At 37.1% G+C, this 16,435-nt stretch overlaps 2 protein-coding genes across 2 annotated transcripts in view; one reads left to right on the forward strand and one right to left on the reverse strand.

Moving 5' to 3' along the window:
* LOC131693967 (synapsin) overlaps positions 1-16,435 on the forward strand; it is a 966,657-nt gene that overhangs the window by 567,749 nt on the left and 382,473 nt on the right. The window lies entirely within an intron of this gene.
* The window catches only part of LOC131693996 (tissue inhibitor of metalloproteinase), a 196,364-nt gene that overhangs the window by 179,371 nt on the left and 558 nt on the right, over positions 1-16,435 (reverse strand). The window lies entirely within an intron of this gene.

A 16,435-nucleotide genomic window follows, 5' to 3' on the forward strand; every position in this document is an offset into this window, starting at 1 on the left:
TTTAGACGATATAATAGTTATTGGAAAAGATCTTAAAACACACATCCAAAACCTAACAAAAATCCTTAAAAGACTCATAGAATTCAACCTAAAAATACAAATAGATAAATATGAGTTCATGCGTCGAGAAACAGAGTTCCTCGGACATGTTATCACACAGGAAGGTATTAAACCGGACCTGGAAAAAATTAGGAAAATTTTGGACTAGAAGTTGCCCGAAAACCAGAAACAAATCAAACAGTTTCTCGGACTTTCTGGATATTACAGAAAGTTTATTAGAGACTATTCATAAATTGTTAAACCAATGACAAAATTTTAAAAAAAAGATCAGACAGTGAACATTAACGACGAAAACTACAGGACTGCGTTCTCCAAACTAAAACAAATCCTATCATCAGACCAAATCCTCACATACCCCGATTTTCAACTCCCATTTATTCTGACGACAGACGCTAGTAACTACGCGATTGGTGCTGTCCTCTCCCAAATCCAGGACAAAAGCGAAAGACCGATTGCATTCGCCAGCAGGACACTCACCAAATGCGAAACGAACTATAGTACCATCGAAAAAGAAGCATTAGCCATCATGTGGGGAATTAATAAATTCAAACCATATTTGTATGGGAACAATTTTACACTCTTTACCGACCACAAACCACTTCAATACATAAAAAATTGCAACAAGAATCAAAAACTCTTAAACTGGCGTATGGAACTCGAAAATTATGACTACACTATAATATACAAAGAAGGTAAAAGTAATGTGGTGGCAGATGCGTTGAGTAGGAAAACTGAAGAAAGCTGCGAAGTCAATATAAATAATACAGACTCTCCAATTTCAGGAAGAAATTCAGACTCACAGGAAAGCGAAACGTCAAGTAGTGGAGCCGAACCACCAACCGAGCGAAACGAATCGGATAGCGACGAGGCCCAATCAGAAGTACCCCCAAATGACGATTCCGACGATGAAACAATCCACTCAGCCGACACATCGCAGGATTATTACATTCACTGCACAGAGCGTCCAATCAACTATTACAGGAACCAACTTATTTTCAGGAAGACACGCTTTAACACAGTTATTTCAGAGACACCCTTTACTAATTTCAATAGAACAATCATATGCAGAGACACATTTGACGAAGACATTCTGACTGATATTTTGAAAAAATATCATAATAATAAACAGACAGCGATAATGGCTCCAGAGGAGATCATCCAAACTATTCAAGAAGTTTATAGGAAAAACTTCAATGAAAACGGACACTTCGTACTGACGCAACTGCAGGTAGAAGACGTTACGACCGAAGACAGACGAGGAATTCCACGAAGATCCGTCCGAAAATCTTTAAAATCGTGACCGACCATCTTAGATTCCAATGAAACTTTACACGTTTCACCGTCATGCAAGACTAAATATTTTCCACAGGTAATAAGATTACTTTGACTCAAGAGCAACTTTTCAAAAGGGCGTAAACGTTTCTACGTATATGAATTTCAAAAATTTTTTGTTCGATTACTGTATTTTATACAGCAAAGCTATCTGAGAACGAGTTACAGGGAATGAATACTTCTGTCTGAAAAAAATAAAAAAATGTGTCATTTTTCAAAAAAATAAAAATTTAAATTGCGAAAAAACCCATTTTTTTAAGTTTTTTATATTTTGTTACCAAAAACCTAAAGAGAAAAGAAATATTTTGAATGTGATTGCATGATGGAGAAAAAATTGGTAAAAAAGTTTTCCTAACAATAACTTCGTACATGTTTTTAAATTTCATACTAATAGACATACAAAATTGTAATTCTATTACAGAATATAATTCTAAGCACCATTTAAAATCAAAATGCATTTAACAAAAATCTTCCAAAATGCGATAGTTTTCGAGATATTTGAAATTTTGCTCCTTCAAAAACAATCAATTCGTGTAATTATGCTCTTTCTAAAAGTTATTCGCGTTACCCCATCAAAAAATGTCAAAAATTTAATGGTTATCGTTTTAAAGACGTAAAAGCAACTTTTTAGTGTATTTGGATCCTGGAAAAGCTTTCAATAAAAAAAATTTCCTAACAACAACTTTTGACATTTTTTTATAATTCTTACTATTTGCAGTCAAAAATGCAATTTTCTTTTTGAATATGATTCTAAACGCCATTTTAAATCGAAATGCTCTTAACAAAAAATTTCTAAAATGTATGAAATAAGGAGTATGAAATAAGGATTTGTGCCCTGCTGTACAAAGACTGGTTTTTACCAACAAATTTTCACCCTAGTGAGAAATTTTGGGTTTTACCAAATTTTCCTCCTTAGGGTGGAATATAGCATAGTGCTTTCGCATAGGCCTGCTAAGCCAAGACAAGTTTCGGCTTCACTGTGTCTCATCGGCATAAACAGAACTTTTGCTCGAACGGGACATCACGTTTGGATCAGTCGTTCGATTGAAACATTGTTTTAGTTTTAAGGGATTTGCGTCAAGCCGGCGCTAATCTATTCCGACAATAAGTTAGTGTCGGTTTCTGATGAGGCGAAGCCGAAACGCAACATAGTATGAAATAAGGATTTGTGCCCTGTCAAAGTCAACGAAGTCATCAATGAAAGGATAACAAAAATCAGCGACACCATCAACAAACTGGTCGGGCATCATAACTTAATCAACACCATTCTACTTAAAGAAATAGACGCTATCACTTTACTGCTATCTCTAGATGCAATAAATAGCATTCTCGAAGACATAGAAGATGCCATTTTGAGAGCCCAAGTGCTACTACCAAACAGCAAGTTACTAACGATCAAAGAAATACTCATGATCGAATCCATTCTCAATAAACAAGGCATTGAGACAACTTTCCCAGAAGACGCGTTGAATTATGCAACACCAAAAATAGCTAGTAAAAATGACATGATTCTGGAAATACCCAAAACAAGTAAAGACTGCGAGATAATCGAAATAATTCCCTTGATTGTGAATGACACAATAATTGTAGATACACCAATTAATTAAATCAAATAAGAAACTATATATATATATATATATATATATATATATATATATATATATATATATATATATATATATATATATATATATATATATATATATATATATATATATATATATATATATATATATATATATATATATATATATATATATATATATATATATATATGTATATATATATATATATATATATATATATATATATATATATATATATATATATATATATATATATATATATATATATATATATATATATATATATCTCCATCGAGACAGAAGTAATTTTTTTTATAGTGCGCTGTTGCTGTGTATAACGATAAAGAATAGTGCTAATCCGCATTCAAGGTTATTTTGTCAGTTCGGTTCGGTCCTAAGTCTTTTGTTCGCGTGTGAGGATTAAACAATAGCCAGCGGTATAAGCTGGATCGGTTCGTCGTTGGACACCAGTTTAAAGCTAAGTGGTTTTTGTCTTTTGTAACACATTTATTGCTTTCTTCCGTCTGCGCGGGCGCTGACCCCGTGCGTTGATGTTTTCTATGGTTCCCTCTCCGGATAGGAAAATGGAAGTTGAATCGGGTTCAACTTCTAAGGCTCCCCCCGGCCCAAATGCTATCCAGAACTCTCAACTGGTCCATTTGTGGTCTTCTTTTGGCCCAAGACTAAATCACTGAAACTTCTTCAGATTTCTAAAAACCTGACAGAACGGTTCTCGGCTGTGACCGAAATTTCAAAGGTCCGCTCGGACAAGATATGGGTATTGCTAGCCAACTCAAAGCAGGCAAACGATATTGCTTGCTGTGAGCACTTTACGCGGGATTATAACGTGTATATTCCAGTTGTAAAGGTACAATCCGAAGTCGTCGTCACCGATGAGAGTTTGACGTGCGAGGATCTGCTGAAGTACGGGTTTGGCCGTTTTAGAGACCGTTTACTTCAGCCAGTGAAAATACTTGAGTGCAAGCGTTTGCACTCAGTAGTAGTTTCGGGGGATGGTTCAAATACATATCCCCAATCAAACTCTTATCGGGTGACCTTCGCTGGTACCGCTTTGCCGAACTACATCCTCTTACACAAGATTCGTCTGCCTGTGCGTCTGTTTGTACCGCGGGTCATGAATTGCACAAAGTGTAAACAATTGGGTCACACAGCCATCCATTGTAGCAATAAGGCCCGCTGTGGAAAATGTGGGGAGAATCATCTAGATGATTCGTGCAGTAAGCAAGCCGAAAAGTGTCCTTACTGTGCGGAGAGTCTGCATGATATCTCGGCATGTCCCGCGTACAAACTACGCGGGGATAAACTGAAACGTTCCCTTGCGGGACGATCCAAACATTCTTTCGCAGAAATGTTAAAGAATGCTACGCCACCATCCTCAGCAAACATCTATATTCACTTGCCTCCTGACGAGGGCGAGGCTGGTGACTCACAAGAGGGTACATTTACTAGGGTGCCTAGAAGTTATAGGAAGAGGAGGAACATTTCCTCTCCTAAAGTTCCTTGTAAAGGCCAGAAGGTGTCCCTTGACGGGGCTCAGAAAGTGACATCTCTTGGAAGTGTTGCAAACAAACCGAAGCAAGTAGCTCCTGGTTTCGGAGGATTAAACTCAGAGAAGGAGTTCCCAGCACTTCCCGAAACATCAAAAATCCCAAGTGTTCCTCTGTTTCAGTTCGAGAATATTCGCGGCACTGGAATTATCAAACTCTCGGACATAGTGGACTGGATAATAAATACTTGCAATATTACTGATCCTATTAAAAGTTTTATGTTAGCTTTTCTCCCTACAGTGAGAACATTTTTGAAGCAGTTGACTGCTAAATGGCCCCTCCTTTCAGCGATTGTATCCTTCGATGGCTAACTCATCGAACGAGGTCACGGATTTGATCACTGTTCTACAGTGGAATTGCAAAAGTATCATCCCGAAAATCGATTCTTTCAAAATTTTAATAAATTATTTGAGTTGCGATGCATTTGCCTTAATGGAAACTTGGTTAACTTCCGATATAGATCTCAACTTCCACGACTTTAATATTATTCGCTTGGATCGAGACACCCCTATGGAGGAGTGCTTATGGGGATCAAAAAGTGCTATTCCTTCTACAGAATTAACCTTCTCTCGATAACAGGTATTGAAGTTGTCGCTTGTCAAGTAACAATCAAAGGCAAAGGCCTTTGCATAGCTTCCATATATATTCCCCTCAACCCCGCGGTTGGGCACCGACGGCTACAAGACGTCTTAGAATCCTTGCCAGCACCGCGACTAGTTTTAGGAGACTTTAACTCTCACGGTACAGAATGGGGTTGCCTCTATGATGATAACCGGTCTTCCTTAATTCACGATCTTCGCGATAACTTCAATTTGACAATTTTAAACACGGGTGAAATGACACGGATTCCTGCTCCTCCAGCGCGCCCGAGCGCATTAGACTTGTCCCTCTGTTCAACATCGCTGCGGTTAAATTGCACGTGGAACCGGCAGCGACCATCTGCCGATCGTAGTATCAATCAATAACGGTTCAAGGCCATTGAAATCAATCAATATTTCGTATGACCTCACACGAAATATCGATTGGAAGTAGAGGTGTGCGCCGATGCATTTTTAATTGGCGGCGGCGTAAGCGACATATTTGGTCGGCGGTGTTGGCGGCGTCACGCCGTTGGATCCTATCGGCGGCGGCGCGCCGGCGTGTGTCGACGTGACGAATATTGACGGCCATGTAGCTAAAAAAAATCTTAGCAGTACAATTTCTTTCCCAAATTTTCGGTTTCTCCAGACTTCACAGCACATACAAATAGACGTTACAGCTTGAGAAAAATTCTAAAAAAATCATTGCCCACGATGTACTACCGACATCTGTTGAACACATTGCACAAAATGTAATTCTTGCAACCAGATCAAATAATTTTATTTTCAACTGAAGCTCCAATAGTGCCCACCCTACTTGCAAAATACAAGATAATAAATGAAAGGTGGAACTATTTTTACAGTTGTAAAATTTGAAGAACGAAATAGAATAATTGTCAATGTCACATACCTCGAATGAAGTAATGATTGCAATGGACAAATTTAAAGCATTCAGAGTAACGACTGTATTTCAATGACCCATAATAATTGTTTGGGAAATTAAGCAACGGTAAAACAGTTTTTGTTTTGTTTGAGGAAGTTAATTCTTGTTGTCGTTTCGTTGTTTTTTGTTTCTATTTAGTCTTCCTTATCGTCGCTCTTTTAGAACCCCGCAGATATCAGGTACCCTAACACGAGGCGTTATTAATGGCATTACCGCGCAGAAATGTCACTTTTAATGATCGTGTAAGGATACCTTTCAAGGTAGACACATTACTTTATTTTCCAGGCTGACGTTTACTTTTACTTCTTGTAAGAACAAAATCACCGCGATGATAAGGCATACGATTCCACTACATTTTTTCAACTTAAGATTTGCTTCTATCTTGAGTGCAAAGTATGCTGGATGTGCTGGAATTATACAGATCTACACCCCGACGAAACCTAAATATACAGTTACTATCATTCATAATAATTCCACGACTTTTAGCTGTTTTAGCTCCTGTTGGGTTGAAATTGATCACTAAACAAGCCTGATTGAAAATAGTCTGAGCGTATCTCTAGGTTTCGTAGCACCTGCACCCCGCCAATTTCTCCAGCAGTTCCAGGGACCAACAAATTCTAATCCATTGCATACATCTAGTTAGATTCGATAAACCGAATCAATTAAATTACTAACATCCTATTATGTGCTTACTCACCGATCGGCATCGTGTTGTAACTTAAGAAATTTTTGTGAACAACTCCCGCCTTGGGTACTTCGACAAGAATGAATTTCACATTTCCGGCCCATTTTGTTTGTTTTGGTTTGCATGAGATTAAAAAGACGGTAACGTTTTCTGGTGGGTGCGGAAACTAAGTAACGCATTTAGCAAATTCTCTTCACTAACGCCACGCTCGCTGATATGGCGCATTTTTTGTTATTTAAATCGACCGTTTTTTCTACGAGTGATGAAAATTCATCTCGTGTTACGTCTTTTTTGTCTGTGATACCGGGCTGATGCAATTGACACTGAAAATCTTTCCTGAGTGGGACTAGATCACACGATGAATAATTTATTGCCCGTTTCATCTGTAGATAGACTTTCGTGCACATTTTTAAAGCAGAAAAATAAATGTTCTCACGTTAAACTGCATGGGCGACAGCAAATAAACAAACCGAACATCTTATGCACAATCCTAGAGAGAGTGTTAAATGTTGTTTTTGTTAGCCACCGCAACAACCAAACTATGGTAGATGCGGTGTGAGCTTATTTTCGTGTAACAAAATTATTTTGCTGTGAGGATTTTGGGGTAAAATTCGCAATATGAGACCAGAAAGCTAACCATCTGCATCGCCACATTAGTACACCAGCATCGCGAAAAGTCAACATCACTCTGCCCAACTATTCTTCGAGAAAAAAAATTCAAAATAGGTCACTAGTCAATCAATGATAAATAAACCTCGTATTGAAAATAATTTTTGTGTTTTCACAAAACTAGTTTACGCAAGAAAAAAGATGGCATTATACTCAAATGTTTAGGAGGTGGTTGTGTATGAATATGTTTAATATTTTTATGATTCTAGTTCATAACTTGATGATACATTGATTTGTATTAACTTTAAATTCTCGTCGTGTTATCGTGATATTTTAGTCTTGAGCTTACCGTCGGATTTTTTTAGTACATTATTTATTTATTATTACATCTTTAGATATATATCGTACAGATTGCACTTAATACTATTGCTAGTGTCAATGTTAAAAATTTCTAATTACTAACTTATAATTAGATTTAGTGGTATGGAAGTCATAAACTAAAACAGTTTCGTTGAATCTGCTACAACATCTGTCTAGCGGATTGTTCTGGCAATATGCTGTGCGGTGCCTGGGAATCCACAGAAGCGGACGATTCCTTATATCACGAGGGGAAACAAATAAATGAATCCTTTAGAGAATGTCGGGACAGTCAATATTGTTCGACAACATATCGAAAATGAAACATTCTTTGCAAGAACGTGCGGCGAGACTCCAGCGTTGGCAAATCTAGCAACATGCATCTATTATTATATGGCGGAAGACGGATAGGGTCGTTACAAGGCAATTTTCTGAGAGCAAATCGTACAAAACTTGTCTGAACGCGCTCCAGTTGGCTACTTTGAACGGCGTTGTATGGCGCCCATACTTGTACAGCATACTCCAAAGTGCTCCGGACCAGTGCGCTGTATGAAGATTTCAGTGCGTACAAATCCACAAAATCGACTGTGTTCCGTTTTAGAAAACCCAATGTTGCAAAAGCTTTCGCCGTTGTTGCAGTGATGTGGTCGGCGAAACGAAGTTTTCTGTCGAATAACACTCCCAGGTCACGGATATAATCCACCCGCTCGATGACACAGGCTTGAAGAGTATATTCGCAACGCCTTATATTTGCCGAGCATCCGAAACTTATCATCTTACATTTATCAATGTTGATCTGCACATCAGCAAACACCATTCCTCTATATTGGCTATATCGTCTTGGAGCACAGCAGAATCGAGTGCTGAAGCAATTGAACGAAAGATTTTCAGATCATCAGCATAGAGCAGTTTTTCAGAGTTGATGCGGGTGCAGAGGTCGTTGATGAATAAGAGAAAGATCAGTGGCCCTACGTGACTTTCTTGAGGCACAACGGTTGGCGTTACGAATGCGCTTGAGCATTTAGTGCCAATTCTAACGAAGGCAGATCGTTGTGAGAGGTAAGAATGCAGCCATCTGGTAACCCACTCAGGAAAGCCTAGTCGCTCCAGCTTCAAAACAGCAATGTTGTGGGGCACCTTGTCGAATGCTTCTGCGAAATCAAAATATATAGCGTCCACTTGTTGACGCTTCTCTACAGCTGGAACTAGAAAGCTCGTGTACGTCATCAAGTTCGAAGTGGCGGAGCGTTTTTCATAAATCCGTGTTGTCGTTCGTCGATTATGTTGAAAGAAGCAGCGTACATCGCATTGTACACAAACTTTTCCAGAACTTTAGCTAGGTAGTTCAGCAGCGAGATTCCTCTGTAGTTTTCAACATTGTGGCTATCTCCAGCCTTATGAATAGGAACTATAGCAGCTTCTTTCCATGCCGTTGGGAAAATATTTTCCGAGATTGAACGCTGAAAAATAATACTTATTGGTGCAGAAAGTGCTCGGGCACAATGCTTTATAAACACAGGAGGCAAGCAATCCGGACCAGGCCCTTTCAAAGGATCAACGCTGAACATATCGCTCGCTACATCAGAATCATTTACTTTAGGAAGAGGAAGGTTGATATTATGCGTTGGCAATGTTTCAAGGTACTGTTGCGATGGATAGTCAGGAGGGCTGGAAAATACATCTCGGAAGTGATCTGCAAAAAGGTTAGCCGACTCGACAGCGGCCTGTGAATTTTTGTCTCGAAGATAGACATTTTCTGGTACACCCACGGAACGTTTTCTGCTGTTTATAAATGTCCAGAATGTCGAAGTATTATTTCGAAGGCTGCGCTGAACTTGGTTCAGATATTCACCGAATGCACTGGTCCGGGCAGTTTCATATTGCAGTTCAGTTTGACGAAGAATAGTTTTATTTTCGTCGGTCCTATGATGTAAATATCGCTTTCGTTGTTTCCGGTGTACGTTGCGTATGCGACCAAGCTCAGCGTTCCACCACGGAAATTGATATTATGCTTTTCTGCTGACACGTTTTTAGGAACATTACGGCGAAGAATCTCATATATGGCATCATAGAACGCCACAACTGCTTGATCTAAGTCATTTCCAACCAGCATGTCACGCCAATTGAGTGCACCAATGGCCATTGAGACTTCATCGAAGTTGCATCGAGTAAAGTTAAAGTTGAAGTCGTCGTTAATTGTATCAAAAGCTTCACCGTCATCAAAACGCATATTAAATCTTAAAACGAAGGGTTTATGGTGAGGGTCACCAACAACAAGTCTACAACAAGTACATACTCGCCTGAGAAGTGAGTTCGGAAGACCCCCTTACACAGAGTCACGTGTCTTATAGTTTTCTTAATTATTTCACGGACATGAATTGTGACTAGGTAACGTATTTTTGGTGCTCAGCACAGTTTCATTTAATTTCGAACACTGAATCTTAACAAAAGAATAACAGGGTTACAGATCCTAGTAGTTTCCTTGTATCTAATGCTCGCGCCTATGAGACTGGTTGCTAGCAGTTGTACACAATAGCTCACATAGAAATTTCAAAACCAAAGAGCAGAGGGAATAATCAATGAATAATAGTCTGAATTTCTTGTAATTGTTTACGTAAGTATATTAAGATTATGTGGAAAATAATTATTTCATGAACTATATCATGAACAATTTCACGAGCTCGACTGGTGAATCGTGTCTAGTATATTAGGAATCATGAATCGGTTAAAAAATCGATGAATAATACACTACGTTCCAGTGAAATTGATTACGTGCAAAGATTAAGATCAGGCACATTATCGTAAATTTAATAAAGTATATCTTAAAAGTGGAAGTGTTTTTTTGAATTTGTGTACCATTCTACGCGCACGAATGGAGAATGGTAACTTATGTGCTCGCAATCATAACCAGTTGACCAGGCAAGAATGGATCCATGAATTATATTCCGAGTGTCGTGTAATGATTTTCGAGAGAATATCAAGACTTTGTTAACTTTGTGATCTAACTCACAACCACTAATACCAAATAAAGATCAATACGTGATAAATCATGAATCAGTTAATGTCTTATATTCGGACCATAGACAATGTTCCTAGATTTGTGGATAAAATTATGAGTCAACAATTTTCGAGTTCGCGACTTGTCGGCGTGAGAAAACGGCGTCGGCGGCGCGCCGCCGATCTACCTTTCGGCGTCAGCGTTTGTTAAAATTTCCGGCGTCAGCGTTTGTTAAAATACCTATTATTTGTAGTAATCGGTGAATGGTAGGGGAATTATGGTTAAAACCGACACCTTAAGCTTAACACTTTTTCTAAGTTGCCACAAAACCAATAAAATTATAATTTTTATGCAGAATTCTTCTTCAGAAAATTCTTAACAAGACTTAATTTTTTCAGCACTTCAAAAAATTAATTTTATTAAAAAATATTGGTTGTAAAACTTGGAAAACAAAGTGACTTTTTGTAAGCACTGCGGGTAAAACCGACACCCCATAGGGGTAAGATCGACACCCCCTTTAATTTATTTTCTCTCCACTTTATTAAAATCTTTATCTTTATTAAAAATGAGATATATGCGTGATTAATAAAGTGTGAGTATGTATGATGCAAATATGTGCTTTTTATTGCTTCATCATGTAGTGTGGGGAAGAAAGTTCGAAAGCGTAGTACTATAAATAAGAGTATTTTATGCTATAGGATTATTTATTGATATGAGTATTTCCAAATAATCCTTGCGCACATCATTGCAACCTCCAGTGTCATTTTATTTCATAAGAGAAGATTTCCAAGCGTTCTACGTTCTGCTAATTGGATTCATTCACTTGTAAGTGACACACACACTTCTTAGTAAAACTATCTTTTTCAGATTTGATTTTTCAGACTCTGATCATCAACGATCTATTGGGGTATACATAATATCATTGTCTCATTGTGATAAAATTCGTCTATGACAAACCAAGAGAACACTATAAATTCGGTTTGATGACCTTTTTGCAGAAATAGCAAAAGCTTCGTTAGAATCAGATAAGCAAAAATTCCAATTTTTGATTTTTAAAGAGACTTACAAGAAATAAACACAATAAAAGTATTTCTGTGTGTTTCTGCTAATACTATAGTGTTCTAATAGGCTAATTGAAGTGTCACAAAGATCCCCAGTATTTTGAAATGAATCGCAACTATACACAACCATCTAAACAGGGTGTCGGTTTTACCCTAACCATAGGGTGTCGGTTTTACCCCAACAGCGCACATTTTTTTATAAAAGCAATTAAAAATATTGAATTTTTCAAACTCGTCTTCAATGCACCTAGTTGATCATAGGACAGGCCGATAATAATAGGTACTGAAAAATGGGGTGATTTGAAAAGCTTTCGTTCGGTTAAAACCATAAAATCTACCAACGAAATTTTACATCCAGACCAGTATGAACGCTGCTGTCGAATGTTTTGTTAATTTTTATGACATTCGGCGCACTAACGTAAATCCAATTTTTCTTCAAATGCTCTAAATAAACGTACTAATAATATTGTATCATTATGAAATGAATAAAAATTTGATTTCTAGGAAAAGTTGTGGGGTGTCGGTTTTACCCACAGTGTCGGTTTTTCCCACAATTCCCCTACTATAGAGTAGTTAATTTCGGCTATTTTTCATTCTACGTTTATTTCAGCTTATATTTTCTTAGTATTTGTTCATTAATATTTACTCTAGATGAAAATGAATATTAGGTTAAAATATCTTCTTCTATATATATAAAAAGAAATGTATGTTTGTATGTATGTCCGCTAACTACTTCTAAACTACAAGTGCGATCTTGATGAAATTTGGCATACGTATTCTTTCCCCCAGGAAGATGTTCATGGTATGGTTTTTTTGTGGGGGGGGGTACACTGAGCTTAAGTGGGGGGGGGGGGGGTTGTTTTTTAGGCAAAGAATTATTTGTCTCCATATTTATTAGTATTTGACATATGTATTTCTCCTACTGAGCCAATGGATGATGGGATTGGACCAAGAGAGGGGGGAGGAGGGGAAGTGGGTTCTGAAGTAATCCTTATCTATTCATTCAATGTGATTATTACCGATGAGTTCAATTTTGACATAAGTATTCCTTCCACTAGGCGTTATGGGGTGGTTTTAGTGCACGATGGGGAGAAGTACCTAAGCTGGGGAAAGGGAGAGAGAGAGGGGGGGGGTGTACTTAAGAACTTTTTTTAGCTGTATATATTATATATGATTTCGCATAAGTATTTCTTCCACCAAGACGGTGGACATGATTGTTGGTTTCAGAATCTGAAGAAGAGGAAGGGTGTCTGATGTAATATCTATCAATTACTTCAAAAATCTAAAATTTTGTTGCATGTATGTTTACCAGCACATACATGAAATGGCAAGAATTTTATTTGATAGAGATCTATTACGCGAATGACAATATAATACTGATGAATTGCATGAATTTGTCGAAAATTAAATTGAAAATTACACTTGCGATCGCTTCATCTGAAGTTAAATCAACATTGCTGGATTATGGACGAACAGCTCTGCCCTAAAATAGCCACTAATTCTTGCGCTTGCGGAAAACGTTACTTACAATATCAATCAAAATTCGGATGTAATCAAAATGCTGAAAGAATGCAACACTGTTATATCCGACGAATTCACGATGATTCATAAAAGGAACTAATCGAATATTTGGTGGCGTGGTCCGCGATCTTCGTCAAATTTTATCCGTTAGTCGACACCTACTGATGAAATCAGTTCTTGCTTAAGAGGGTACGATTATTGTTGAAAAAAATATCGCGCTTAAAAAAAATTGGCGATGCCGAGAGTGTTAGTCTATTCAGACAATAATGCAACATTTAAGCAATATTTTCCTTAATGTTTACCGCAGCATATTGAAAATCTTCAGGAGACATTTCGAATAAATACGTTGTACAGCATAACTCTAAATCTACTGAACCAAATTGTCATCATAACTTTGTTCACAAAAATAAGTTTCATGATTTTTTAGCGAAAATTGCATTTTTAGCTGCAGAAATAAAAACTTCGATCAATACCTGGGGATATGTAGAAGAACTGTGCAAGTTGCCTCTAGAGATTCCTCTGTCACTGGCTCAATTTTCAGTATTCTGTTATGATATTTGAAGAAATATTTTTCAATTGTGCAGTTATTTTATGGAAAGTGACTGAATATACTAACACTCTCTGTATCGCCAAAATATTTTTTTTAAATGTGCTATTTTTTATTAATTAACTTTACCCACGTCCATCAACACTCCGTTATGTCTTCGTATCATTGGAAATATGTTTCGAAAATAGAACTTTTCAGTATATGTACATACTTGTATTGAATGATTCTTATAGTCATCTTCGCAGGGTAATTCGCCAAAAAAAAAGTTAGATATATGGGTTGGGAAAATGTTAATCGATGCAACAATAACTTGCACCACATTTCCACATGATTTTGTAAAATAATACAATCTGTTGAAGAATTAATCGACTGCGTATATTGACTTCAATTTCATACACTACTCCATCCAAAATAAAATCAATGGTAATTCTGTTACGCATATAAATCTATGGATTATCGTGTTGAATTATTTAATTCAGTCGATCCACCATGCTTTCAGGAGTATTGGTTTTATACGTAACCTACCCAGCGCAGATCTCAGTCAGACGAAGGTTTTTTATATTTAATCAAAAGAATAAAGTTGTTTCTACGAATTTTTGCGATTAAGGAAGTTGCTTAAGGTGTAAATTGATAAAAAAATATTCGAAAATTGACAATAACTTTGTTGTTTCGAGAGCTACGGATTCATCGTTGTTATAAAAAAATGTGTATTTTATCGATTTCAACAACTTTGTAGAAGACACTTTTAATAATAAAAAGTAATCGTAAAAAATTATATTGGAAAAACTGTTTTGAAGGGGTCTATCCCAAGCAAACTTACATATCTCGCTACTGTTACTATATAGAGCTTAAGTATCTTCAGTAATGATTTTCACGATATTTTCTAGAACTTTACTGAAGACAGTGAGCTTCTAGCTAAATTGTTTGGGGAAATAAATTTTCTATGTCACTTTTAGGGGATTAATCACACAATTCATTATATCAAAAGATCCATCTATATCCAGAAACTTCTTCGAAAAAATCCATTCTCCAAAACCAATGGTTCAGAAGTTATTGAATTTTGATCATGAAAACGTCGTTTTGAAACACTGTGCACCGCATGTGTTGCAATTGAAACTTTGTGTGCCTATTATATTAGTTACTGCGCAACATCGACCCACCACAACTGTGCTTTGGTTGAAAAATTTCATTTAAGCGACCATTGTAACTAGAAAATATAAAGGAGCAGATGTACTGCTACCTGGAATTCGAATGATATCAAGGGATTTGTGTGTAGAAAAACAGAGCAATTATTTTAAATGTGCTCCAGGTGGTCAAACTAAGAAAATGGTCTATCCGCGAGCAAAAATATTTGTTATTTTTAGTATTTTTATAATATTTCGTTTAGTCCTGATGGGTGTAGCGAAGCGCACCGGGTTACAGCTAGTCTCTTAATATTTTTTAATGAGCCTTGAAAGTAACAATGGCTGCTAATTGAACGGTAAATGGACTTTACATAGTACATGTTATAGTTTCGCACGAATCAAATATAACCAATAAAATAATTTCACCCATCATTTCATTCCCAGTCAAAAAGGGCAAATTGCTGGCTAACGGGGGGCTGTTTGCCAACTCGGATGCGCTAATTGCCCTACAATTTGCCAGCAATTTGCTGACGATTAGGGGGCTATTTTAAATGCAACATTTGGGCGATTTGCCGCCGTCATTTTTTTGCTGTTCTACCCGCCCTTAAATCGCCCAGGGAACGCGCCATTTAATCACCCTTAATTGCCTGATATGAAAATTAAAAATAATAATTATTTTCGGATTCACTATCTACTCACATAAATTTATCAGTACACTAGGTAATCACCACCAGACTGTAGGAAGAATCGATGGTGAAATTCGTATTGCACACCAAAACTTATCACAATCTGACTTTCATTTAGACTTTAGGTCAGAGATCTTGTTCCACTATACTTACACACGATTCCACAATTTTTTACATTCGTTGGATAAATTAAGTGCACTAAACAAACAAAATACAAGCGGGAACACGCCAATTGTTCAAAAAACAATTTTAAACTTAAGCCAAACATGAACCGCCATGTTTGAAAAACGCAAAAAACAACCAAGTCCATTTCAGCCGCCAGAAAATTTGTCTAAGTATTGAAATTGCCTTTAAATAGCATTCGCAAATTGCATTTGTTCCTAGGGGCAATCAGCACAGGCGAGTTGAGTCAAACGTCAAACTTTTTAAATCGCTTGACCATGTTCGTCCGCATTTTTATTGACAGGGTTGTGACAGGATTATACTGTTAATGGAAAAATATAAAAAACAGAGAAAAATCGCAAAACCATTCAAAACAAATCTCGACAAACATATGATTACGACCTTAAAGCCAACTGTCAAAATCCACTTTGAATGGAAATTCCAGACAAACCGTTACTAATCGAACACAGTTCACAACAGTTTATGAAAGAGAAAACTTTTCTCTTTCATTTACTACCAACATCTGTGATTGGCGTGTAACGGTTTGTCCGGAATTTCCATTCAAAGTGGATTTTGACAGTTGGCTTTTAGGCCGTAATCATATGTTTGTCGAGAAAT

This window comes from Topomyia yanbarensis, chromosome 1 (assembly GCF_030247195.1).
Source record: "Topomyia yanbarensis strain Yona2022 chromosome 1, ASM3024719v1, whole genome shotgun sequence".
Taxonomy (NCBI): domain Eukaryota; kingdom Metazoa; phylum Arthropoda; class Insecta; order Diptera; family Culicidae; genus Topomyia; species Topomyia yanbarensis.